General features: G+C 46.1%; 1 long non-coding RNA gene across 1 annotated transcript; it reads left to right on the plus strand.

The window, feature by feature from the left end:
• Positions 1-5,091: 5,091 nt before the first annotated feature.
• Positions 5,092-9,482, plus strand: LOC142921788 (uncharacterized). Its single transcript, XR_012939660.1, has 3 exons — positions 5,092-5,236; positions 5,869-5,950; positions 6,858-9,482. It is a non-coding gene; the product is annotated as an uncharacterized LOC142921788 (long non-coding RNA).
• Positions 9,483-27,685: the final 18,203 nt, after the last annotated feature.

Here is a 27,685-nt window from a genome sequence, read left to right on the forward strand (position 1 = left end):
CGTAGAAGGGAAACTATAAAATAATAAAAATATAAAGCAATAGAATTATCTTATTGTTTTATATTTTTTATTTTTTTATTTTATTGTTTCCCTTCTACGTGGTGACTTTACCAAAAGAACCAAAGAGTGTGAATCCCTGCAGTCGCGAAAGCTTCAAGTCGAGATTTAAGTTTCCTGTTTTGAGTTGAACGCCGAGTTATTCACGAATAAAGGTTTTCTCTTTTGGGGGGGTCAGATCTCGCTTGTGAGTTGTAGATATGTCGTTGAGCACTCCACCACCCGGCATCAGCCAGCAAGGTTGTGTCACGTAGACGAAACCTCGTGCCGGGTGGTTACTACTGCAGCCCACCAGTGTGTTTGAGAGAACAATTGTGAGCATGGATTTATTCTCCCAACACTATACACTGCACTACTATACACTACACTATACACTACACACGGCACTATGCTTTACCTGACTATACACTATACTACTATACACATCACTACTATACATTACACTACTATACACTACACACAATACTGTACATTACACTACCATACACCACTATGCACTACACTATTATACACTACTCTACATCACTATACACTTTAGTAATATTCACTACTATACACTACACTATACGCTGCTATACACCACAGTAATATAGGCTACACTACTATACACTACACTGTACACTGCACTATACACTACTATACATCACTATACACTATAGGAATATACCTTGCTATACACTACACTATATGCTGCTATACACAGTAATATAGGCTACACTACTATACACTACACTATACACTACACACAATACTGTACACTACACTACCATACACCAATATACACTACTATACATCACTATACACTAGTAATATACACTGCTATACACTACACTATACCCTGCTATACACCACAGTAATATAGGCTACACTACTATACACTACACACAATACTGTATACTACACTACCATACACCACTATACACTACACTACTATACACTACACCATTATACATCACTATACACTATAGTAATATACACTGCTATACACTACTATACACTACTATACACTACACTATACACTACACCACTATACATCACTATACACTATAGTAATATACACTACTATACACTGCACTATACACTACTATACACAACACCACTATACACACTATACACTACTATACACTACACTATACACTACTATACATGACTATACACTATAGTAATATACACTACTATACACTACACTATATGCTGCTATACACTAGACCACTATACACTACTATACACTACGCTGCACTATACACTACTATACATCACTATACACTATAGGAATATACCTTGCTATACACTACACTATACGCTGCTATACACAGTAATATAGGCTACACTACTATACACTACACTATACACTACACACAATACTGTATACTACACTACCATACACCACTATACACTACACTACTATACACTACACCACTATACATCACTATACACTATAGTAATATACACTGCTATACACTACTATACACTACACTATACACTACTATACACTACACCACTATACATCACTATACACTATAGTAAAATACACTGCTACACACTACACTATACACTACTATACACTACACCACTATACATCACTATACACTATAGTAATATACACTACTATACACTACACTATACACTACTATACACAACACCACTATACACCACTATACATTACTATACACTACACCACTATACACTACACTATACACTACTATACACTATAGTAATATACACTACTATACACTACACTATATGCTGCTATACACTAGACCACTATACACTACTATACACTACACTATACACTACTATACACTACACCACTATACATCACTACACTACTATACACTACACCGCTATACACTACACTATACACTACTATACATGACTATACACTTTAGTAATATACACTACTATACACTACCCCACTATACACTACTATACACTACACCACTATACACTACACTACTATACACTATAGTAATATACACTACTATACATGACTATACACTAGTAATATACACTACACCACTATATACTACACCACTATACACTACACTACTATACACTATAGTAATATACACTACTATACTATACATTACAATACACTACACCACTATACACACTATACACTACTATACACTACACCACTATACACTACTATACACTACTATACATGACTATACACTATAGTAATATACACTACTATACACTACACTATATGTTGCTATACACTAGACCACTATACACTACTATACACTACACCACTATACATCACTATACACTACACTATACACTACTATACACTACACCACTATACACTACTATACATGACTATACACTATAGTAATATACACTACTATACACTACACGACTATACACTACTATACACTACACCACTATACACTACTCTACACTACACTATACACTACTATACACTACACTATACACTACACCACTATACACTACTATACACTCTGCTATGGGTGGGGGGGAGGGGCTGTCTCGTGCTGAGGGGGCTTTGAGGAGGGAGGCGATGTGAGCCAATCAGGGGGTGTGCGTGTCACGTGAACAAAGGAATTGCTTTTTTCGATTTAAAGCTTTCGTGACTGCAATGATTCATCTTCTTTGGTTCTTTCGGTAAAGTCACGTAGAATGAGAATAAAATAATAAATTGATAAAATAAGGCCGCTTGTGTTGTGGCCGAAACGTCGTGAGAATATTATTGTGTTATTTTATTTTATCAATTTATTATTTTATTCTCATTCTACGTGACTTTACCGAAAGAACCAAAGAAGAAAAAGGAATTGCTTGTCGAATGAATTGTTTACCAAACGATTCGCCTGCCGAAGAATCGACGTTTAATGCCTGCGGCAATTCCGGATCGACTCGACAAGAGGGAATCGACGATAAAAACCACGATTCGCGATCCGCAATGGCGGCGCTGCTCCTGTGCCCACGTTGACGTCTCCAGCTGCAGACTGATCACCTCCAGTAGGGCAGTGAAGATGCGGCTACTAGTACCAGTACTGCTAGTACCAGTACTACTAGTTGTATTAGTACTAGCGGTACTACTACCACGAGTACCATGAGTAGTAGTACCAGTACTACTAGTACTGGTACTACTACTACCACGAGTAGTAGTAGTACCAGTACTACTAGTTGTGGTATTAGTACTAGCGGTACTACTACAAGGCCTACGACAACTAGTACTACTACTGTACTACCACTACCAGTATTACTACCAGTACTACTACTACCAGTACTACTACCAGTACTACAACTACTACTACCACTATTACCACTACCAGTACTACTGCTACCAGTACTGGTACTACTACCACTACTACCAGTACTACTACAACCAGTAGCACCGGTACTACTACTACCACTGCTACTACTACCAGCACTACTACCAGTACTACTACTACCAGTACTACTGCTACTACTACCAGTACTACCACCAGTACTACTACTGGTACTACTACCGCTACTACCAGTACTACTACAACCAGTAGCACCGGTACTACTACTACCAGTACTACTACCAGTACTACTAATACTACTACCACTAATACCACTACCAGTACTACTGCTACCAGTACTGGTACTACTGGTATTACTACCGCTACTACCAGTACTACTACAACCAGTAGCACTGGTACTACTACTACCACTGCTACTACTACCAGTACTACTACCAGTACTACTACTACCAGTACTACTGCTACTACTACCAGTACTACTACCAGTACTACTACCGGTACTACTACTGGTACTACTACCGCTACTAACAGTACTACTACAACCAGTAGCACCGGTACTACTACTACTGCCAGTACTACTACCAGTACTACTACCACTATTACCACTACCAGTACTACTGCTACCAGTACTGGTACTACTGGTACTACTACCGCTACTACCAGTACTACTACAACCAGTAGCACCGGTACTACTACTACCAACTGCTACTACTACCAGTACTACTACTACCAGTACTACTACCAGTACTACTGCTACTACTACCAGTACTACTACCAGTACTACTACTGGTACTACTACCGCTACTACCAGTACTACTACAACCAGTAGCACCGGTACTACTACTACCAGTACTACTACTACCAGTACTACTACCAGTACTACTAATACTACTACCACTATTACCACTACCAGTACTACTGCTACCAGTACTTACCAGTACTACTGCTACCAGTACTGGTACTACTGGTACTACTACCGCTACTACCAGTACTACTACAACCAGTAGCACCGGTACTACTACTACCACTGCTACTACTACCAGTACTACTACCAGTACTACTACTACCAGTACTACAACTACTACTACCAGTACTACTACCAGTACTACTACTACCAGTACTACTGGTACTACTACCGCTACTACCAGTACTACTACCAGTACTACTACTGGTACTACTACCGCTACTACCAGTACTACTACTGGTACTACTACCGCTACTGCCAGTACTACTACAACCAGTAGCACCGGGTCTACTACTACCACTGCTACTACTACCAGTACTACTACTACCAGTACTACTACCAGTACTACTACTACCAGTGCTACTGGTACTACTACCGCTACTACCAGTACTACTACAACCAGTAGCACCGGTACTACCACTGCTACTACTACCAGTACTACTACCAGTACTACTACTTCTACCAGTACTACAACTACTACTACCAGTACTACTACCAGTACTTCTACTACTAGTACTACTACCAGTACTACTACTACCAGTACTACTACCAGTACTACAACTACTACTACCAGTACTACAACTACTACCAGTACTACAACTACTACCAGTACTACTACTACCAGTACTACTACTGGTACTACTACTACCAGTACTACTACCAGTACTACTACTACCAGTACTACAACTACTACTACCAGTACAACTGGTACTACTACCGCTACTACCAGTACTACTACTACTACCAGTACTACTACTACCAGTACTACTACCAGTACTACTACTACCAGTACTACTACTGGTATTACTACCGCTACTACCAGTACTACTACAACCATTAGCACCGGTACTACTACGACTACAACTACCACTGCTACTACTGCCACTATATCTACGAAAAATACTACTACCACTATAACTACTCATCAATTACTACTACTACCACTACAACTCAATCGGAGGTGAGGTCTTGAGTCTATGGGCAATGTTGAGCATATGGGTAGTTTTGAGTCTGTGGGCAGTGTCGAGTCTATGGTGCAGTGTTGAGTTTATGGTGCAATGTTGAGTCTGTGGTGCAGTGTTGAGTCTGTGGGCAGTGTTGAGTTTATGGTGCAGTGTTGAGTCTATGGTGCAGTGCTGAGTCTTTGGTGCAATGTTAAGTCTATGGTGCAGTGTTGAGTCTATGGTGCAGTGTTGAGTCTGTGGTGCAGTGTTGAGTCTATGGTGCAATGTTGAGTTTATGGTGCAGTGTTGAGTCTATGGGCAGTGTTGAGTCTATGGTGCAGTGTTGAGTCTATGGGTAGTGTTGAGTCTATGGGCAGTGTTGAGTCTATGGTGCAATGTTGAGTCTATGGTGCAGTGTTGAGTCTATGGTGCAATGTTGAGTCTATGGGTAGTGTTGAGTCTATGGTGCAATGTTGAGTCTATGGTGTAGTGTTGAGTCTATGGTGCAATGTTGAGTCTATGGTGCAATGTTGAGTCTATGGTGCAGTGTTGAGTCTATGGTGCAGTGTTGAGTCTATGGTGCAGTGTTGAGTCTATGGTGCAGTGTGTATTGTAGTACAAATACTTACACCATGATCCGATGTTCTAGTGTGCAGGTGGAGTCACCGGTAGAGGCGGCCTGCAGACGCCGTCGGAACGCCCTCCCCCCGTAGGAGGGGGTTGATTCTCTGGTTCACTCACCCACTCACCCAGTCAACCACTCACTCACCCACTCACTCACCCACTCACCCACTTACTCACCCAGTCAACCACTCACTCACCCACTCACCCAGTCAACCACTCACTCACCCAGTCAACCACTCACTCACCCACTCACTCACCCACTCACTCAACCACTCACCCACTCACTCACTCACTCACCCACTTACTCACCCAGTCAACCACTCACTCACCCACTCACTCAACCTCTCACCCACTCACTCAACCACTCACCCACTCACTCACCCACCCACTCATCCACACACCCACCCACTCACCCAGTCAACCACCCACTCAACCACTCACCCACTCATCCACTCACCCACCCACTTATCCACACACCCACAATCACCCACTCACTCACCCAGTCAACCACCCACTCACTCACCCACTCACCCACCCACTCACCCACTCACCCACTCACTCACCCACTTACTCACCCAGTCAACCACTCACTCACCCACTCACTCAACCACTCACCCACTCACTCAACCACTCACCCACTCACTCACCCACCCACTCATCCACACACCCACCCACTCACCCAGTCAACCACCCACTCAACCACTCACCCACTTATCCACTCACCCACCCACTTATCCACACACCCACAATCACCCACTCACTCACCCAGTCAACCACCCACTCACTCACCCACTCACCCACTCACCCACCCACTCACCCACTCACTCAACCACTCACCCACTCACTCACCCACTCAACCACTCAACCACTCACTCACCCACCCACTCAACCACCACTCACTCACCCACTCACCCAACCACTCACTCACCCACTCACTCACCCACCCACTCACCCACTCACCCACCCACTCACCTACCCACTCACCCACTCACTCACCCACTCACCCATCCACAGGTCCGAGAGAGCCCACGACTCCGTGAGAGGAGGAGGAGGAGGCCTCGGGTGGGCCGGGACGCCCAGCTGACGGAGGTTGTCACGCTACACTCCCATGGCAGTCGAGCGAGTACAAGGTGGCCGCCAGTCCGGACGCCCATGGCGGCGTCTGCAGAGGCGTCTCCTCTCACCCGACCAGGAAGCGCCCCCCACGCTTTGGGGACGCCGCCGGAAGAGCCGGCGCCGCTGACGGGCGCCGAGCCCCCGAGCACGGCGATCAACGCGGGCTTCATCTTCGCCGGGTCGGCGGCGGCGGCGGCGGTGGTGGTGGGGGGGCTCCGTTGAAGGCTCCGCGGTTGGCACGATGGCGGTGCTGGAACCCAGAGAGAGACGGCGAAGGGTCCCCCTCAGGGAGTGATGTAGGATCACCCTGAGCGGGGGCCCATACCATTGGCTGCCATCGGAGCAGAAACCGCGCAAAAAATCCCCTAGGCCCCGTGGTAAAATCCCCTAGGCCCCGTGGTAAAATCCCCGAGGCCCCGTGGTAAAATCCCTAAGGCCCAGTGGTAAAATCCCCGAGGCCCCGTGGTAAAATCCACTTGGCCCCGTGGTAAAATCCCCTTGGCCCCGTGGTAAAATCCACTTGGCCCAGCGGTAAAATCCCCTTGGCCCAGCGGTAAAATCCCCGAGGCCCAGCGGTAAAATCCCCTTGGCCCAGCGGTAAAATCCCCGAGGCCCCGTGGTAAAATCCCCTAGGCCCCGTGGTAAAATCCCCTAGGCCCCGTGGTAAAATCCCCGAGGCAATACCTTTGCCCTAAGGCTGTGATTCCCACATTGGAGTACGAGCGTGGAGATGATTGTGTTCTCTACGTAATAATTCTAAGGCATCTTCTTTGGTTCTTTCGGTAAAGTCACATAGAATGAGAATAAAATAATAAATTGATAAAATAAAATAACACAATAATATTTTATTAATTTATTATTTTATTCTCATTCTACATGACTTTACCGAAAGAACCATAGAAGATGAATCCTTGCAGTCACGAAAGCTTTAAATCGAAATTGTAAGGCAATTTTACTCAATCCCAGTAATGTTTGCGTGGATTTCGTTGCGATATCGAATGGCCTCAGTTTGAATGTTTCCCCTGAGACACATTCAAACTGTTAAAAAAACATGCCTGAGTATTGCAATTACGTTTGCATTTTAAACAATTGTATAGTCTGTTAGCATGTGTGTTGCAGTGTCACCATGAAAGTATGCTTGAATTTCAACCCCTACGTCACAAAGTTTTGAACATGCACTTGTTATCGCGTGTAAATGTACAATTTTATAGTTCTGACAAGATTGTTGGCTTGTGTTGCCACTGTTCCTCTGACTGTCGCCGTGTTTTTTCACGGTAATTTGTACACTAACATCGCTGTGCGTGACAATGAATTAGCCGTCTCTGTTCAGGGCTTGGTGTTGCAATGCCACATTCCCCAAATTAGAAGTGGATAAACTCAACATTCCCCAAATGAGAGACGGATAACCAGAGTTCACCCGTATGTCTATTAACATGGAGTTATATAAATATAAGTGTATTGGTAATAATTATAATTTGAAGCTCTTTGTCAATCCACTGCTACGATGGAGGCCTTCTCGTTCTTTTCAGTCGCGTGGCTAGTTTGACCATACTTCGTGGAGTTGCAATGATCATGAGAACGGTGAGGAATCAGCCCAGAACTACACGGGAGGATCTTGTCAATGATCTCAAGGCAGCTGGGACCATAGTCACCAAGAGAACAATTGGTAACACACTACGCCATAAAGGACTGAAATCCTGCAGCGCCCGCAAGGTCCCCCTGCTCAAGAAAGCACATATACATGCCCGTCTGAAGTTTGCCAATGAACATCTGAATGATTCAGAGGACAACTGGGTGAAAGTGTTGTGGTCAGATGAGACCAAAATAGAGCTCTTTGGCATCAACTCAACTCGCCGTGTTTGGAGGAGGAAGAATACTGCCTATGACCCCAAGAACACCATCCCCACCGTCAAACATGGAGGTGGAAACATGCTTTGGGGGTGTTTTTCTGCTAAGGGGACAGAACAACTTCACTGCATCAAAGGGACGATGGACGGCGCCATGTACCGTCAAATTTTGGGTGAGAACCTTCCCTCAGCCAGGGCATTGAAAATGGGTCGTGGATGGGTATTCCAGCATGACAAGGACCCAAAACACATGGCCAAGGCAACAAAGGAGTGGCTCAAGAAGAAGCACATCAAAGGTTCTGGAGTGGCCTAGCCAGTCTCCAGACCTTAATCCCATAGAAAATCTGTGGAGGGAGCTGAAGGTTTGAGTTGCCAAACGTCAGCCTCGAAACCTTCATGACTTGGAGAAGATCTGCAAAGAGGAGTGGGACAAAATCCCTCCTGAGATGTGTGCAAACCTGGTGGCCAACTACAAGAAACGTCTGACCTCTGTGATTGCCAACAAGGATTTTGCCACCAAGTACTAAGTCATGTTTTGCAGAGGGGTCAAATAATTATTTCCCTCATTAAAATGCAAATAAATTTATAACATTTTTGACATACGTTTTTCTGGATTTTTGTTGTTATTCTGTCTCTCACTGTTCAAATAAACCTACCATTAAAATTTTAGACTGATCATTTCCTTGTCAGTGGGCAAACGTACAAAATCAGCAGGGGATCAAATACTTTTTTCCCTCACTGTATATAAATCAGCACTGAAGAGACTAAAGCGGCCAGGTGTGGTGCTGGCCACCCACCCCCTCGCATGTGCTGCTCGCTAACAGCACTTGTCCCACCTGTCTGTTAAGGCTATACGGGGGGGGGGGGGGATCTTTGTGCAGTGGACGAACGAGTGAGTCGAGAGCTCGCCTACACACAGCTCAAGATCGGCGAAGACGCCGGAACGAGTCCACAGATGCTCATTCAGACGGGGCGCTCGGGCGGCGGTGGCATCGGAGCCGAGAAAATAAATCCACACCTTTTTTATGTTTCGGTCGGCCGTGGGTGGGGTCGTTTGACCATACTTCACCACACTGGTCAGTACAGGTTGTTGAAATCAGGAAGCATAGCTGTGAGAGCATGGAAGTTAAATAAAACAATAGAATTTGCAGTGCAGCGCTCTGATATTTAGTATATTGTAAAAAAAACCCAGTTAAAATCGGTGGCATTCGATGTCTGAACCGCTGCTAGGCCCTTCTCTTCACCTACCCACAATGACCAGCGTGGTGAAGTATGTTCAAACAACCTCCGCTTAACTGACATAGCGGCCAAGTAAATAATTCCCATGTATTCATAAATATTTGTTGCTTTTGTAACCTGCAGGGGCGCATCTCAATTTGTGGCAATTTTGCGATTCAGCGCCCTACTTGGTGGAATTTGCTATGCGGGGGCTTGCACGGGAATAGCGAGTCAAGGAATTGTGGTGGAGGTGGGGGTGGGCGGGCTAGGAAGAGAGGAGAGTAGGGGTTTGATGTTGCAAATTTTAAACACGAATTCCCCACGGCATCGCAGTCATTGCGTCCCAGATCGGAGGCGCACGTTTCCACATTTTCATGGTAACCGCAGTCAGACTGCCGGGATCACTTTGACAAATCACAGTGGTGAGGTTTTGATGCTGCCACGGAAACGCCAAGGTGCTCGCGCCGATTTCCATCGCTGAGCGAAATAACTACCGCTATTTCTTACACCACCACCCAAACCATTCCCTCCACGCTCACCGAATGTTTAAAGAGAACATTTTTTTTTAAGTAAATAAATAACGCCAACCGTGCAGGTCACAGGTTGCCTTTTTGTTACAGCTGACCTGCATTCAGGGTCAATTCTGATGGTAAAAAAATAAAATAACTCGTGTAAGTGATTACGCAGATGCGTTTTTTTCCCCCGCTGTTTGTGTATGTGTATACAAACGCACTGCAGTTACGTACTGCGAACATAGTTACATACCGTGTGTCTATTAACATGGAGTTATATTAGGTGTGTTTGCGCTGCAGGTGACAGCGGGAACATTGTGTACAAAAGTAACCCGGTACCATTACTATTTGCAGACAGGCTTCGAGTGCTTCTGCAGTGACATTGAATTCGTTTGAAAAGGGTGGAGTGGAAGAAGAGGGGGTAGAGAAAAAGTTCGCTCTTATTACAACACAGCTTATAATCCCACCAATCGGTCATCTTGGTTTTTCGTGGCAGTGCTAATTAGCTCGAGCACGAATATTTAAAAGGTCAGAAAAAGTTTAAATTTCAAATCCTGGAATTTTTTTGAATTACATTTTTTTGTTACTCTGTTGTAATTATTATCATATATATTTTTACGCGTTCCAGCCACGTACTTACGCTCATTACAAAGCGGAAGTGGAGGTCATGCAGCGGCTCAGTGCGCCAAGCAGGAGTTGACTCATTAACCCAAACCAACTTAGCAAAAAAATCCTCTCAAATTGTTTTTCGGGGAGTAAATATTGCAACGTATTTAAAATAAGGAGAACTTTACGTTGCGGATTACGTGCGTGTGTGCCAATAACCAGGATAATTCATGTTTGCAACAGCATTTGCGGGGATTGTTGGCCAAGGTTGACCCGCAAAAGATTTCTCGGCAAAAGGTTAACATCTTTACACTCCATCAAAGACTTCCGTGGTGGGCCCATTAATGTTCCGCATTGCTGATAGGTCCCGTACGGACTCTTAGACGCTCAATTGTTATGTTTTGATGTGCTTTTCATGCCTCTTTTTACTTAATTAGAAATGTGGGAGCTTTAATGGTAACATAACCAACAATGTTCTTTCAAGGTTAACCCGTACACTTTGGGCGTAGACAGTCTTAAAATAACGGTCGATAGAGCACTGCTTCAAATTTGTGTGTAAGTGGCAGTGGCCAAAATTTGGCAAATCCTTGGTGGAGTGGTATCACAGCTGCGCAAAACAGTCTGGGTAATTGCAATATGGCGGCAATAGCAGTGTCTTGCATCGTTGGGATAGCAGCGTTGTGCGATTATGGTTCTGGTGAATAAAACTTTGAAGGGAGCTGAAATGTATGGGGAGGTTAGGGTGTACACTTCAGCGGTGAAAATGGTTTAAGAAGGTGGATGGATTGGATGCATGTGTTCCAGAGATGTCTACGCTTCTGGCATTTACATGGTACAACACTGATGAGGCACGTTCGTAAGTGTAGCAGGGAACACGAGAGTGGGAAGGTCTCCGTCCAGCAGCGGGTTGAGAAAGGTCTCCAAAATAAATGTACCGCATTCTTTGTCAATCACAGCGGCAATCGGTCGCTGCTGGTCAACCTCCAACTGAGGAATATTGCCGAATGCTCATCGAGTCTGTCTCGTTTGTGGACACATCAAATAGCGGAGCCTTAATCCGAATTCATCTTTTACCTGTGTCAGCCCACGACTGTTTCGGTCGTGAGGGTGGTTGTTCATGAACATACTTCACCACGCTGGGCAGTGCGGGTTGGTGAAGGAAGTGGGGGCCATGTCCAAGACTGGTTTCATATATCACCCGACCACCGCTGACCTGGCGATCCGAACTCGGATCGCCAGGTTTATAACACAGTGTGCCAACTAACCATTGCTCCATAGGTGCACATCACGAGTCAATATAAAAGGGGGGGGGGGGGGGGCAGCACTTTGGAGCATGCCGTTTGTAATTGCAGAAGCAAATCCTCGTTTTTTTCTGTGGCTGACGCCGTGTGGAAAGACCCAGGGGGATTGTGGGGGAAGTGGCGGGCCTCCATAGGTGGCTTCGATATGCGGCAGGATGGGTCAGAAGCCTCTTGAACGGATTCGGTGATCTTCCCGCATCAACTACAACCGAGAACGGGCCGCGATGGCGATGTTTTATGAAGGGCCTGCTTTTCGACTCAGAAGTTCAGAGGTCGAGAGTTGACCCCGCAGCAGCGTGAACGGTGGCGCAGCTTAAAAAAAAAACACTTAACCCACTCCGCCAGACGCGTCCCAACTTGTTGCCATGCAAAGAGTAGCAAAATGCCCTTTTGTTTGCAAAGGCCGCTGCCATTAGGAACAGGTTTTACCCTTTTAACTGGCACAAAAACTGACACCTTTATTCAAGCCATCGTGTCTGCAATAAACACAACACAAGCAGTCAAAGTGCAAACAAAAAAGACTGCTTGATGAGTAACCTGTGACCTTCGGTAAAGTCACATAGAATGAGAATAAAATAATAAAACCAACACAAGCGGCCTTCATCGTCGTGAGAATATTACTGTGTTATTTTATTTTATCAATTTATTATTTTATTCTCATTCTACGCGGTGACTTTACCGAAAGAACCAAAGAAGATGAATCCTTGCAGTCACGAAAGCTTTAAATCGAAATTTAACCTGTGACCGTACAACCTGCTCCGTCGATGCCGCGGTTTATGCATTGGCGTCTATCCACCGCTGGGTTGAAGGTCTCTTAAATTTCGATTTAAAGCTTTCGTGACTGCAATGATTCATCTTCTTTGGTTCTTTCGGTAAAGTCACGTAGAATGAGAATAAAATAATAAATTGATAAAATAAAATAACACAATAATATTCTCACGACGTTTCGGCCACAACACAAGCGGCCTTCATCAGGTGAAGGGGACGAGAATGTCTGGTAGGACAGTGCTGAAGGCCGCTTGCGTTGTGGGCGAAACGTCGTGAGAATATTATTGTGTTATTGTATTTTATCAATTTATTATTTTATTCTCATTCTACGTGACTTTACCGAAAGAACCAAAGAAGACGAAGGTCTCTTCCCCGTGCCGTCGTCGTTGCGACGACGCCGCAACGCGTCTCACTCCGGCACGTGAGGCAGGGCCCTTCATTGTAGTGGGCAACGTTCGCCGATTGAATGGTTTCTTCTTCGGGGACACGCGTCGATTACGGTTGCTTTTCGTTGTCGGTTTTCCAAAAGCACTCCAATCCTGCTCTCGTGTGTTGTCTTAACGGTGTGCAAAATAAAAATAATAATAAACCAACGGAATAAATTGGCTGTATTATTCTACACAGGGGTTAAACTGTTCGAAAATGCAATTGCCAGAGATTCAGAACTCCCCGTACTTTTGATTTGCCTCAATATAAACAGTGTACCGAAGCCCCTGCATCATGATTAAGACGGATGCACTGCTTGTAGCTTGGAAGAGTCCACAATGATGGGGTGGGATAGAGGATATTATTTACCTCTGACTTTATCCCAGGTTTATACGGTGGAACTGCTTGTCCAAAGAATGTAATATTGCGCTTTAAAAATAGATCAAATATGAGAACAAACGCGCCGTCGTTCACCCTGTCAAATCTCTGGAATTAGACATTTTATTTTGAAAACCATTTATACACAACGCATTTTTATCATTTCGCACTATTCCGTGTGCCAGAGGTGATATAAATTGGAATGATATCAATCTGTATTCTTAGCTCTTTCGGTAAAGTCACGTTGAAGGGAAACAATAAATAATAAAATATATATAAAACAATAAAAATTCTCACGACGTTTCGACCATAACACAAACGGTCGTCATCAGGTGACGACCGTTTGTGTTATGGTCGAAACGTCATCAGGTGACGATCGTTTGTGTTATGGTCGAAACGTCGTGAGAATTTTTATTGTTTTATATATATTTTATTGTTTCCCTTCAACGTGACTTTACCGAAAGAGCTAAGAATACGAATTACTGCAGTCACGAAAGCTTTAAATCAAAATATCAATCTGGTTGGTGCGTACAACCATTCCAGAGATGATTCCTCGAGACGTCTTTGCAGTAAATATTGTGGCACGAAGCCCGCCTTAAATATCGCAAATTCTCCAAGCCAGCCTCCGATAGAGCTTGTAGTGAAACGTTTCTGGATTGAGAAAGGTTACTCTGCCACCCAGCCTGACCTCGCGGTAACCCCACGAGTTCCCATTGCAGCAGGTCTGGCTGTATGGGAGAAAGCGGCTGCGGTACTATTTGTGGGGGTGAGTTGTGGGGGGGGGGGGGGTGCTGGGGAGATGTAGTGATGGGGAGGTGGGGCTGAGGGGATGTAGTGATGGGGAGCTGGGAATTAGAGGGATGAGGCTAGTGGTGGTGGTGGGGAGAGAGAGAGAAAGAGGTTGCGGTGTGGAGGGGAGTTCAGTTGCCACGTTGTGTTGTTTGGCGGTGAAGTAGGTCGAGAAACGGGAATGGATAGACAGACAACCAGGAATGGATGGACACATAATGGGGAATGGATGGACACACAACTGGGAATGGATAGACACACAACTGGGAATGGATGGACACACAACTGGGAATGGATAGACACACAACTGGGAATGGACAGACACACAACAAGGAATGGATAGACACACAACCAGGAATGGATGGACACATAATGGGGAATGGATGGACACACAACTGGGAATGGATAGACACACAACTGGGAATGGACAGACACACAACAAGGAATGGATAGACACCCAACCAGGAATGGATGGACACATAATGGGGAATGGATGGACACACAACTGGGAATGGATAGACACACAACTGGGAATGGATGGACACACAACCGGGAATGGATAGACACACAACTGGGAATGGATAGACACACAACAAGGAATGGATAGACACACAACTGGGAATGGATAGACACACAACTGGGAATGGATAGACACACAGCAAGAAATGGATGGACACACAACGAGGAATGTATAGACACACAACTGGGAATGGATAGACACACAACTGGGAATGGATAGACACACAACTGGGAATGGATAGACACACAACTGGGAATGGATAGACACACAACTGGGAATGGATAGACACACAACTGGGAATGGATAGACACACAACTGGGAATGGATAGACACATAACTGGGAATGGATAGACACACAACGGGAAATGGATAGACACACAACTGGGAATGGATAGACACACAACTGGGAATGGATAGACACACAACTGGGAATGGATAGACACACAATGGGAAATGGATAGACACACAACAAGGAATGGATAGACACACAACTGGGAATGGATAGACACACAACTGGGAATGGATAGACACACAACGAGGACTGGATGGACACAACGGGGAATGGGTGGACACACAACCGGGGAACGGGTGGACACACAACCAGGAATGTATGGACACAACGGGGAATAGGTGGACACACAACCAACGTTATTTCCCTGTTGTTCTTTCACGCCCTACCTATTTCAGACCCGTAACGTCCCTCTCTATTATGGCAAAAGGCTTGAGAACAACGCCCCGCTGGTGTGGCATCGTAGGCCTACATGGTAATCTGCGTGTGACACAGAGATAAGTGCGGGCGAATACCGGCTGCATCGCACGCGTGAACGTGAAGTGAGCGCGGCACTGTCGGTGTTTGAAACGGTTAGAAAATGAAAGGAGACTCAGAAGAAGAGGCGATTGAGCTAAATTTGTGGAGGGTGGGGGGCGGTGAAAATTTTATTTAAGAGCATTTTCATCCCACCCCCACCCCCCCCCAGAATCTATAAAATAAACACAATGACAAGCATCATGTTAGGCATCAGAATGGCTGTTTTGATATGGTGTGCCAAGATCAAATGTAACGCGGAGAATGTGGTTTGCAGGGCCGTACAAATGATGATGGGTCATGACAATGTTTAAGGCCCACTGTTTATGCACTTATGCTGTTGCAACGTGGGGTGAAGGCATCGATGTACAGAGTTATGCTATAGAGGAATGGCATAAAAACTGTTGGTTTATGTATTCATTTAACATTCCATTACCAAAAACGTTCTTCCGTTATCTCGGAACGTAACGTGTTTTATTTTTATAACATTCTTCGTACAATGTGAACAGCCCTTGTCACAGGCCACTTCTGGATGAGGACTTCCCCCTTGCCGTGCGGGTTGTGGAGGTCATTTTACCACGCCGATCCGTGCGAGTATTATGAGGCGGGGGACATAGGAGTAGAGTACAACAGCGTACCGTACTGCTTCTAACAGGCTCGACGTAGCCCACAACACACGACGTTCGGTTCGAAGCACTTGGTCTGTGCGCCCTTCAGTTGCTTGGGTCAACAGTGGGGCTAAGTTTTTGCCCAATCATCGCCAGCTGGATCAAAAACGTAATGAACTGACACCGATGCTCAGCTCCGTGATGACCCATTAAAACACTATCCAGTCTCAACCCTTTGCGTACCATAATATTTGCTTCATATTCTTAGTTCTTTCGGTAAAGTCACGTTGAAGGGAAACAATAAAATAATAAAATATATAAAAAACAATACAAATTATCACGACGTTTCGGCCATAACACAAACGGTCGTCATCAGGTGTGTCAGTTTGCATTAATTTATTTATTTTTAAACGGTGTATTTATTTATAAAAAAAACGTCAGCGCCACGCGCAGCGATTTGGCAGTTTATTTAGAAGGACTAGTCCATCTATGTTCTGAAAAGAGGAGGGGGGAGACGAAAAAATTAATGTATGCTGTCTGAAAGCCACTGTAAGCGTGAACAATCAATTAAGACCTTATTTGATAAACCATTTCAGGTCTTAATTGATTCTTCACGCTTACAGTGGCTTTCAGACAGCATACATTAAATTTTCCGTCTCCCCCCTCCTCTTTTCAGAACATAGATGGACTAGTCCTTCTAAATAAACTGCCAAATCGCTGCGCGTGTCGAAACATCGTGAGAATTTATTTTATTGTTTTATAGATATTTTATTATTTTATTGTTTCCCTTCAACGTGACTTTACCGAAAGAACTAAGAATATGAATTACTGCAGTCACGAAAGCTTTAAATAAAAAATATTTGCTTCATTCATCTTTCTCTGTCTCAACTCACGTCGTCGTCATCGCCCTTGCTGTTGTTGTTGTTGCTGTTGTTGTTTTTTGCCGTTGCCGTTTGTGTTTCTGTGCAGGTTCATCAACGCTCGCCGTCGGGATAGTGCAGCCCATGATTGACCAGTCCAACCGAGCAGGCAAGTGTCCGCTCGCTGACTGAGCCATCGCCACAGAGGCACAGGCACACGAACACCCCCCCGAGTTGGTTGCTGCCGTGTCGGCTGTCACGAGAAATTTGACACCAAAACAACAGCTTACGACTCGTGCCAATTCTAAGTTAGATTTTCCAAAAAGTACGGTGGGGGGGGAGGGGGGTGGAAATAAAAGTCCACTTATTTATTTTCTGACAGTTTTTACGCACGCTCGCCAGGGAGTCGCAACTTCTCGAGGAGCCTGCCGAAATTGTCAGCGCGGCCAGAACTATTTTTGTAAAGATCCAGTGCACAAGCGGCGTGTGAACACAGCACGTGAACACATCACGTGAACACACAGCACGTGAACACAGCACGTGACACACAGCGCGTGAACACAGCACGTGAACACAGCACGTGAACACAGCACGTGAACACAGCACGTGAACACAGCACGTGACACACAGCACGTGAACACAGCACGCGGGTAGATGTTGCGTATGCAATGCGCCACCTTGCCAAGGCTTGCCAGCCACAGCGTCGTTGCCCGTGCAAACTGGCACTGGTGGTGCCATCGTTTTACAAGTTTTACAAGTTGTGGGGGAGGGGGGGGGCTGACAGCGCAATGGGGAGAGGACGTATGATTTCGGAAAGGGGGTCACACCAACAGGCCAGACTATCGCATATGGTAGGTCCGGATGACCTCCGTCATGGCCATTAAGCCGACGAATCAGTCGAATTATAAAATCTGTGGTAATTCTTGTATAATTATTTAAATCATTCGGGCAGGATCTGCATGTCGTAGGCCTAGCCTAGGACTCCCCATGTATTGAAATTGGCAGAACGGTTTCGGTGATATTCTCTGAACCACCATACGTATACATACGGATAGATCAAAGGATTATTAAATAGATGTGCTACTCAAGTTACATGTCAGGGCATCAGCCACTGGGTCACGAGCGTTAGTGTTTGAAATGGAATCCCTTCCTGAATACCGTGTGCCGTTCTACAGATTGGACACTATGCAAGATTTGTTCCCTCTACTTGCAAATACTATAGGTTCTCTCTCTCTCTCGCATTTCCACTGAAGCTATGCCAATGAAGACTTGACTTGTGACTAATCGTATGAATGCTCGAATCAAATTAACATGTTGGCCATTCTCAGTCTACTTATGGATGGATGGATTGATTCCTCCCTGATGCCTTGTCGGTCATGGGGGTTTTAGCCGTGTATCACCACGCTGGCCAGAGCAAGTTTGTGAAAGGAAGTGCCCAGGACCGGATCAGATGTCACTCACTATTGATTTGAGCTGTGGCAAGGAATTGAACTGCGGTACTCTAACTACTACGGCACTGTTCCCCCCGTAAGTGATCATAACCATTCATTATTAATGTCACAGATCAACTTTGACATCTAGTTAGTTATTCTGTTAATTTCTATTCAGCCATTGTGGCAATGCTTTGAATTAATATCTGAATGAGCAGGAGTTTGTATGAACTCCTCCTGTTCTGCAGAGTGAGAGTGAGTGGAGTTTGTATAACCTCCTCCTGTTCTGCAGAGTGAGAGTGAGTGGAGTTTGTATGATCTCCTCCTGTTCTGCAGAGTGAGAGTGAGTGGAGTTTGTATGATCTCCTGCTGTTCTGCAGAGTGAGAGTGAGTGGAGTTTCTATGACCTGCTGTTCTGCAGAGTGAGAGTGAGTGGAGTTTGTATGATCTGCTGCTGTTCTGCAGAGTGAGAGTGAGTGGAGTTTGTATGACCTCCTCGTTTTCTGCAGAGTGAGAGTGAGTGAGTGGAGTTTGTATGATCTCCTGCTGTTCTGCAGAGTGAGTGGAGTTTGTATGACCTCCTCCTGTTCTGCAGAGTGAGAGTGAGTGGAGTTTGTATGATCTGCTGCTGTTCTGCAGAGTGAGAGTGAGTGGAGTTTGTATGATCTGCGGCTGTTCTGCAGAGTGAGAGTGAGTGGAGTTTGTATGACCTCCTCCTGTTCTGCAGAGTGAGAGTGAGTGAGTGGAGTTTGTATGATCTCCTCCTGTTCTGCAGAGTGAGAGTGAGTGGAGTTTGTATGATCTCCTGCTGTTCTGCAGAGTGAGAGTGAGTGGAGTTTCTATGACCTGCTGTTCTGCAGAGTGAGAGTGAGTGGAGTTTGTATGATCTGCTGCTGTTCTGCAGAGTGAGAGTGAGTGGAGTTTGTATGACCTCCTCGTTTTCTGCAGAGTGAGAGTGAGTGAGTGGAGTTTGTATGATCTCCTGCTGTTCTGCAGAGTGAGTGGAGTTTGTATGACCTCCTCCTGTTCTGCAGAGTGAGAGTGAGTGGAGTTTGTATGATCTGCTGCTGTTCTGCAGAGTGAGAGTGAGTGGAGTTTGTATGATCTGCGGCTGTTCTGCAGAGTGAGAGTGAGTGGAGTTTGTATGACCTCCTCCTGTTCTGCAGAGTGAGAGTGAGTGAGTGGAGTTTGTATGATCTCCTCCTGTTCTGCAGAGTGAGAGTGAGTGGAGTTTGTATGATCTGCTGCTGTTCTGCAGAGTGAGAGTGAGTGGAGTTTGTATGATCTCCTGCTGTTCTGCAGAGTGAGAGTGAGTGGAGTTTGTATGATCTGCTGCTGTTCTGCAGAGTGAGAGTGAGTGGAGTTTGTATGACCTCCTCCTGTTCTGCAGAGTGAGAGTGAGTGAGTGGAGTTTGTATGATCTCCTGCTGTTCTGCAGAGTGAGTGGAGTTTGTATGGCCTCCTCCTGCTCTGAAGAGTGAGAGTGAGTGAGTGGAGTTTGTATGATATGCTGCTGTTCTGCAGAGTGAGAGTGAGTGGAGTTTGTATGACCTCCTCGTGTTCTGCAGAGTGAGAGTGAGTGAGTGGAGTTTGTATGATCTCCTGCTGTTCTGCAGAGTGAGTGGAGTTTGTATGACCTCCTCCTGTTCTGCAGAGTGAGAGTGAGTGGAGTTTGTATGACCTCCTCCTGTTCTGCAGAGTGAGAATGAGTGAGTGGAGTTTGTATGATCTCCTGCTGTTCTGCAGAGTGAGAGTGAGTGGAGTTTCTATGACCTGCTGTTCTGCAGAGTGATAGTGAGTGGAGTTTGTATGATCTCCTGCTGTTCTGCAGAGTGAGAGTGAGTGGAGTTTCTATGACCTCCTCCTGTTCTGCAGAGTGAGAGTGAGTGGAGTTTGTATGATCTGCTGCTGTTCTGCAGAGTGAGAGTGAGTGGAGTTTGTATGATCTCCTGCTGTTCTGCAGAGTGAGAGTGAGTGGAGTTTGTATGATCTGCTGCTGTTCTGCAGAGTGAGAGTGAGTGGAGTTTGTATGACCTCCTCCTGTTCTGCAGAGTGAGAGTGAGTGAGTGGAGTTTGTATGATCTCCTGCTGTTCTGCAGAGTGAGTGGAGTTTGTATGGCCTCCTCCTGCTCTGAAGAGTGAGAGTGAGTGAGTGGAGTTTGTATGATATGCTGCTGTTCTGCAGAGTGAGAGTGAGTGGAGTTTGTATGACCTCCTCGTGTTCTGCAGAGTGAGAGTGAGTGAGTGGAGTTTGTATGATCTCCTGCTGTTCTGCAGAGTGAGTGGAGTTTGTATGACCTCCTCCTGTTCTGCAGAGTGAGAGTGAGTGGAGTTTGTATGATCTGCTGCTGTTCTGCAGAGTGAGAGTGAGTGGAGTTTGTATGACCTCCTCCTGTTCTGCAGAGTGAGAATGAGTGAGTGGAGTTTGTATGATCTCCTGCTGTTCTGCAGATTGAGAGTGAGTTGAGTTTGTATGATCTGCTGCTGTTCTGCAGAGTGATAGTGAGTGGAGTTTGTATGATCTCCTGCTGTTCTGCAGAGTGAGAGTGAGTGGAGTTTGTATGACCTCCTCCTGTTCTGCAGAGTGAGAGTGAGTGAGTGGAGTTTGTATGATCTCCTGCTGTTCTGCAGAGTGATAGTGAGTGGAGTTTGTATGACCTCCTGTTGTTCTGCAGAGTGAGTGTGAGTGGAGTTTGTATGACCTCCTGTTCTGCAGAGTGATTGTGGCGTTTGTAGATTATCTCCCCCAGTTCTGCATCTGTTTCCTCTAGATTTTCCATCATTCCTCCTCCCGCAGTTAAACACAAACACAAGTGCAAACTGGAATTGATTTAATAAATATCCCAGTGGCTAAAAAAAAGTACCGGACGATTACTCATTCGGGATTACACGCAGCAGCAGCGGCAGCAACAGCAAAATCGCTCTCCCTACCGCGGACAACTTTGGCAGGAAAAGTCTTGAGACACGTGAGTGAGGCTTTGAAGTGAACACCTCGATATGCGTACGTTCGATATCTCGAACTTTGGATTTGTGACCATTGCTTTAAGCAGAGGAAGGACCTAACAGAGAATGGGTTGACGACAGCGGAAGAGATTGGGTGTCAGTGTGATGTGGTGCACTACTTGAGCGTAATACAAAGCAGAGAGAGAGAAAAGTGGAAATGACAAATGATGGAATGTGCAGTGGACACCTAACGGGGCCACGTGTCCATGAATCGTGGTGATGATGATGATATAATTACTTTAAACGAAAGGCTAAATATAAAGTATGATCAAGTATAAAATACAATATAAGTGTACGACGCTACAGGAAGGCATAATACAGAGTGGTTTTTGGGGGGTTAGATCGTGTAAATATACATGTGTCGTTAAACCCACTGACCACCCGACACAGCCAATTACTAAGGTTTGTCACGTAAACAAACTTTACATAAACCGTATTAACTTCACATCTCTATTTACGCGATCTACCACCCCCCCCACTCACCCAAAAAAAATAACCCTGTACTATGGATTATATTGGTCGCGTCAGCCTGCTTGTTAAGCCGAGGTTTTGCAGTCCATGAAGGAGTCGTGGTAGCTGTGTTCTGATTTAGATCTGGAGCGATGGGATAGCTTCGTGGGTAGACGCTGCTGGGTTGAGATGCCGGCAGTGGCTCAGGGAGGCCTTCATCCAGCAGTGGATTGGTGCGAAAGAATCCTAAATACATGGCTGATGATATTATTGACCCCATGCACAACACCGCAGGTGTTCTCTCTCAAGCGAGAATGTTCACAGCTGCCAGTGAGTTGAAGGATTTCGAATTTTTAATCCGACTTGGGGGGGTTGGCTCAACCCATCATCCTCTGCCTCCAGCGGAGGTGGGGGGAGGGTCGATAAATTGGGTACCACTTTGTTTTGGAAGTCAACAGCGATTTGCCTTCACAAAAATGAACTGAAATAAAATATAATTATATGAGCAGTCTCCAACCCTTATACATCGCTCTCTGGCCTATGTGCAGTGTAGGAGGGCCATTGTCCGAAACGTCGCCTTATACAGGGACTCCTCTGCTTACGAACGTTCGACTTTCAGAGATTTGAAAAACCTGTCCGTATGTCATGTAGATGCTACATGAAGAACCAGTGGCATCTACATCTACAGAACGTGAAGAACCAGTGGCATCTACATCTGCAGAACGCGAAGAACCAGTGGCATCTACATCTGCAGAACTTAAATAACTAGTGGCATCTACATCTACAGAATGTGAAGAACCAGTGGCATCTACATCTGCAAAACTTAAATAACCAGTGGCATCTACATCTACAGAACGTGAAGAACCAGTGGCATCTACATCTGTAGAACGTGAAGAACCAGTGGCATCTACATCTGCAGAACTTAAATAACTAGTGGCATCTACATCTGCAGAACGTGAAGAACCAGTAGCATCTACATCTGTAGAACGTGAAGAACCAGTGGCATCTACATCTGCAGAACGTGAAGAACCAGTGGCATCTACATCTACAAAACTTAAATAACTAGTGGCATCTGCAGAACGTGAAGAACCAGTAGCATCTACATCTGCAGAACGTGAAGAACCAGTGGCATCTACATCTACAGAACGTGAAGAACCAGTGGCATCTACAGCTGCAGAACGTGAAGAACCAGTGGCATCTACATCTGTAGAACGTGAAGAACCAGTGGCATCTACACCTGCAGAACGTGAAGAACCAGTGACATCTATATCTGCAGAACTTGAAGAACCAGTGGCATCTACATCTACAGAACGTGAAGAACCAGTGGCATCTACATCTACAGAACGTGAAGAACCAGTGGCATCTACATCTACAGAACGTGAAGAACCAGTAGCATCTACATCTGCAGAACGTGAAGAACCAGTGGCATCTACATCTGCAGAATTTAAAGAACCAGTGGCATCTACATCTACAGAACTTGAAGAACCAGTGGCATCTACATCTGCAGAACATGAAGAACCAGTGGCATCTACATCTACAGAACTTAAAGAACCAGTGGCATCTACATCTACAAAACTTAAAGAACCAGTGGCATCTACATCTGCAGAACTTAAAGAACCAGTGGCATCTACATCTGCAGAACTTAAAGAACCAGTGGCATCTACATCTGCAGGAGATTATACAACTTTTAAAGCGCATTCCCCGTGTTTAGTGTACACGCCGTACAACACGTTTGGAGTAAAGTTACGAACAGAGACCTCTGGAACGAAACTCGTTCGTAAGTCGAGGAGTCCTCGTTGTATATAAAAAGTCACTGCCAAAGCACAATCACCAAATTCTAAGTTCTCTCTCCCTGTGTGGACGTGGGAGGGGTGCGGGTTCCACCGACCACTGCTCCACCCTCTATGCTCCACGCTCATCCCCGTCCAGAGGAATGTGAAATTTCCACCGCCGTGCAAGCACGTGACTCTTGACGTCTTACGGCCTCTGTTGCCGCCATGTTGGGTAAGTAGGTTCCGCTGTTTTGGACGAGCGTTTGCAGCCATGTTGGGTGAGTAGTTTCAGCCATCTTGGGTGAGTAATTTGCCGCCATTATTGGGGGAGGAATTTTTTGCCTTGAGGGCCGTTTTCACAGTAGCAGTCAAAGTAATCGACTCAGCAAAGGTCCTGTGAAACGATTCCAGAGACGAGCCATAGCATCAGATTAAAATTTACGATTCCCAATTTTGTATGGCAGTAATCGAAGAATCGATTACTGTTTGTATTTTGCAGGCGAGGTAACAAAAGCGACCTGCGCAAAAACTCCTCCTCGACACGATTGTTCTCTACATAGTACAGCGTGATTAATTAACACAATTAATGAACAATTTACCTCATGATTATCGTATTTTAGCTTAAGTCGAGTTTTTTTAAAATTTTGTTTTGTTTTGTTTTTGTTGTTCACTGGTGGGGTGGGGATTGCTCAATATTGGTGACGACCTTGAGCAGAGAGACGGGGTCAGGGTCAGCGTGACCTGGCTGAAGGGAGGGGATACGTGAGGGGTACGTGAGGGATACATGAGGGGGATACGTGAGGGGATACGTGAGGGGTACGTGAGGGATACATGAGGGGGATACGTGAGGGGATACGTGAGAGGGATACGTGAGGGGGATACGTGAGGGGGATACGTGAGGGGATACGTGAGGGGGATACGTGAGGGATACGTGAGGGGGATACGTGAGGGGGATACGTGGGGGGATACGTGAGGGGATACGTGAAGGGGATACGTGAGGGGATACGTGGGGGGATACGTGAGGGGATACGTGAAGGGGATACGTGAGGGGATACGTGGGGGGATACGTGAGGGGATACGTGAGAGGGATACGTGAGGGGATACGTGGGGGGATATGTGAGGGGGATACGTGAGGGGATACGTGAGAGGGATACGTGAGGGGATACGTGAGAGGGATACGTGAGGGGATACGTGAGGGGGATATGTGAGAGATACGTGAGGGGATACATGAGGGGGATACGTGAGGGGATACGTGAGGGGGATGCGTGAGGGATACGTGAGAGGGATACGTGAGGGGGATACGTGAGGGGATACGTGAGGGGATACGTGAAGGGATACGTGAGGGGATACGTGAGGGGTACGTGAGGGGGATACGTGAGGGGATACGTGAGGGGGATACGTGAGGGGATACGTGAGGGATACGTGAAGGGATACGTGAGGGGATACGTGAGGGGGATACGTGAAGGGATACGTGAGGGGATACGTGAGGGATACGTGAGGGGTACGTGAGGGCGATACGTGAAGGGATACGTGAGGGGGATACATGAGATGGATACGTGAGGGGATACGTGAGAGGGATACGTGAGGGGGATACGTGAAGGGATACATGAGAGGGATACGTGAGGGGATACGTGAGGGATACGTGAGGGATACGTGAGGGGGATACGTGAGAGGGATACGTGAGGGGATACGTGAGGGATACGTGAGAGGGATACGTGAGAGGGATACGTGAGGGGATACGTGAGGGATACGTGAGGGGGATACGTGAGGGATACGTGAGGGGATATGTGAGAGGGATACGTGAGGGGGATACGTGAGAGGATACGTGAGGGGATACGTGAGGAGGATATGTGAGGGGATACGTGAGGGGGATACGTGAGGGGGATACGTGAGGACGTGTGACCAACAGCACAAAGGCGGTGAGGAGGAGGAAGAGGGCGATGTTGGTGATGTCATGTAAAATGATGAGTGATGTGGAAGATGATCACAACGCGTGGTGGTGATGGCGTAAGACGGCGCTGCGGGTGTAGATGTTGGTGTTGGTGAGTGACGGTGAAGTGGAGGTGATGATGGTGTGGAGGTGATTGTGATGTGTGGGTGTGATAGTTTGAGTGTTGTTCGTGTGTGTGGAGGGGGGTGGGTGATGGTGTGGAGGTGATTGTGATGTGTGGGTGTGATAGTTTGAGTGTTGTTCATGTGTGTGGAGGGTGGGGGGTGATGGTGTGGAGGTGATTGTGATGTGTGGGTGTGATAGTTTGAGTGTTGTTCGTGTGTGTGGAGGGGGGTGGGTGATGGTGTGGAGGTGATTGTGATGTGTGGGTGTGATAGTTTGAGTGTTGTTCGTGTGTGTGAAGGGGTGATGGTGTGGAGGTGATTGTGATGTGTGGGTGTGATAGTTTGAGTGTTGTTCGTGTGTGTGGAGGGTGGGGGGTGATGGTGTGGAGGTGATTGTGATGTGTGTGTGTGATAGTTTGAGTGTTGTTCATGTGTGTGGAGGGTGGGGGGGTGATGGTGTGGAGGTGATTGTGATGTGTGTGTGATAGTTTGAGTGTTGTTCGTGTGTGTGGAGGGGTGGGTGATGGTGTGGAGGTGATTGTGATGTGTGGGTGTGATAGTTTGAGTGTTGTTCGTGTGTGTGGAGGGTGGGGGGGGGTGATGCAGCGTAAGGGGTGTGAGAGATAGTGTGATAATGGGGGGAATGATGTGAGTGATAATGTGATGGTTGTGGTGTAATGGTGTACATGACGATGATATGGAAATGATGATGTGGTGGTGTAAGTGTTGCGAGGGATGGTGGGAGTCATGGTTCGAGTGATAGTGGAGTAGGTGACGGGAGTGATTGTGTAAGACTTGATGTTGTGAGCAGTGCCGTGATGATGTGAATGGTGATGGGAGAAATGCTGCGAATATTGGTAGTGAGTGATGTTGGAAGGGGCACTGCGGAGGTGAGATGTTAACTACCTCGCCAGGTATACAGAAAGTCGTGGGTTCGATCCCGACCCTGACGACGCCTGCTGTGTATTTGGAGTTTGCGGTGTCTCTCTCTGTGTGGTGAGATGTTAACTACCTCGCTAGGTGTACAGGAAGTCGTGGGTTCGATCCCGACCCTGACAATGCCTGCTGTGTATTTGGAGTTTGCGGTGTCTCTCTCTGTGTGGTGAGATGTTAACTACCTCGCTAGGTGTACAGGAAGTCGTGGGTTCGATCCCGACCCTGACAATGCCTGCTGTGTATTTGGAGTTTGCGGTGTCTCTCTCTGTGTGGTGAGATGTTAACTACCTCGCCAGGTGTACAGGAAGTCGTGGGTTCGATCCCGACCCTGACGATGCCTGCTGTGTATTTGGAGTTTGCGGTGTCTCTCTCTCTCCCCGTGGTCACGTAGATTTTTCTCCGGCTCCGGCTTTCCCTCCACATTTATATAATCAACGTGCGT

This window comes from Petromyzon marinus, unplaced genomic scaffold (assembly GCF_048934315.1).
Source record: "Petromyzon marinus isolate PM22_M1 ecotype Great Lakes invasive population unplaced genomic scaffold, UKy_Petmar_22M1.pri1.0 PM_G_Scaffold_9, whole genome shotgun sequence".
NCBI classification, from domain to species: domain Eukaryota; kingdom Metazoa; phylum Chordata; class Hyperoartia; order Petromyzontiformes; family Petromyzontidae; genus Petromyzon; species Petromyzon marinus.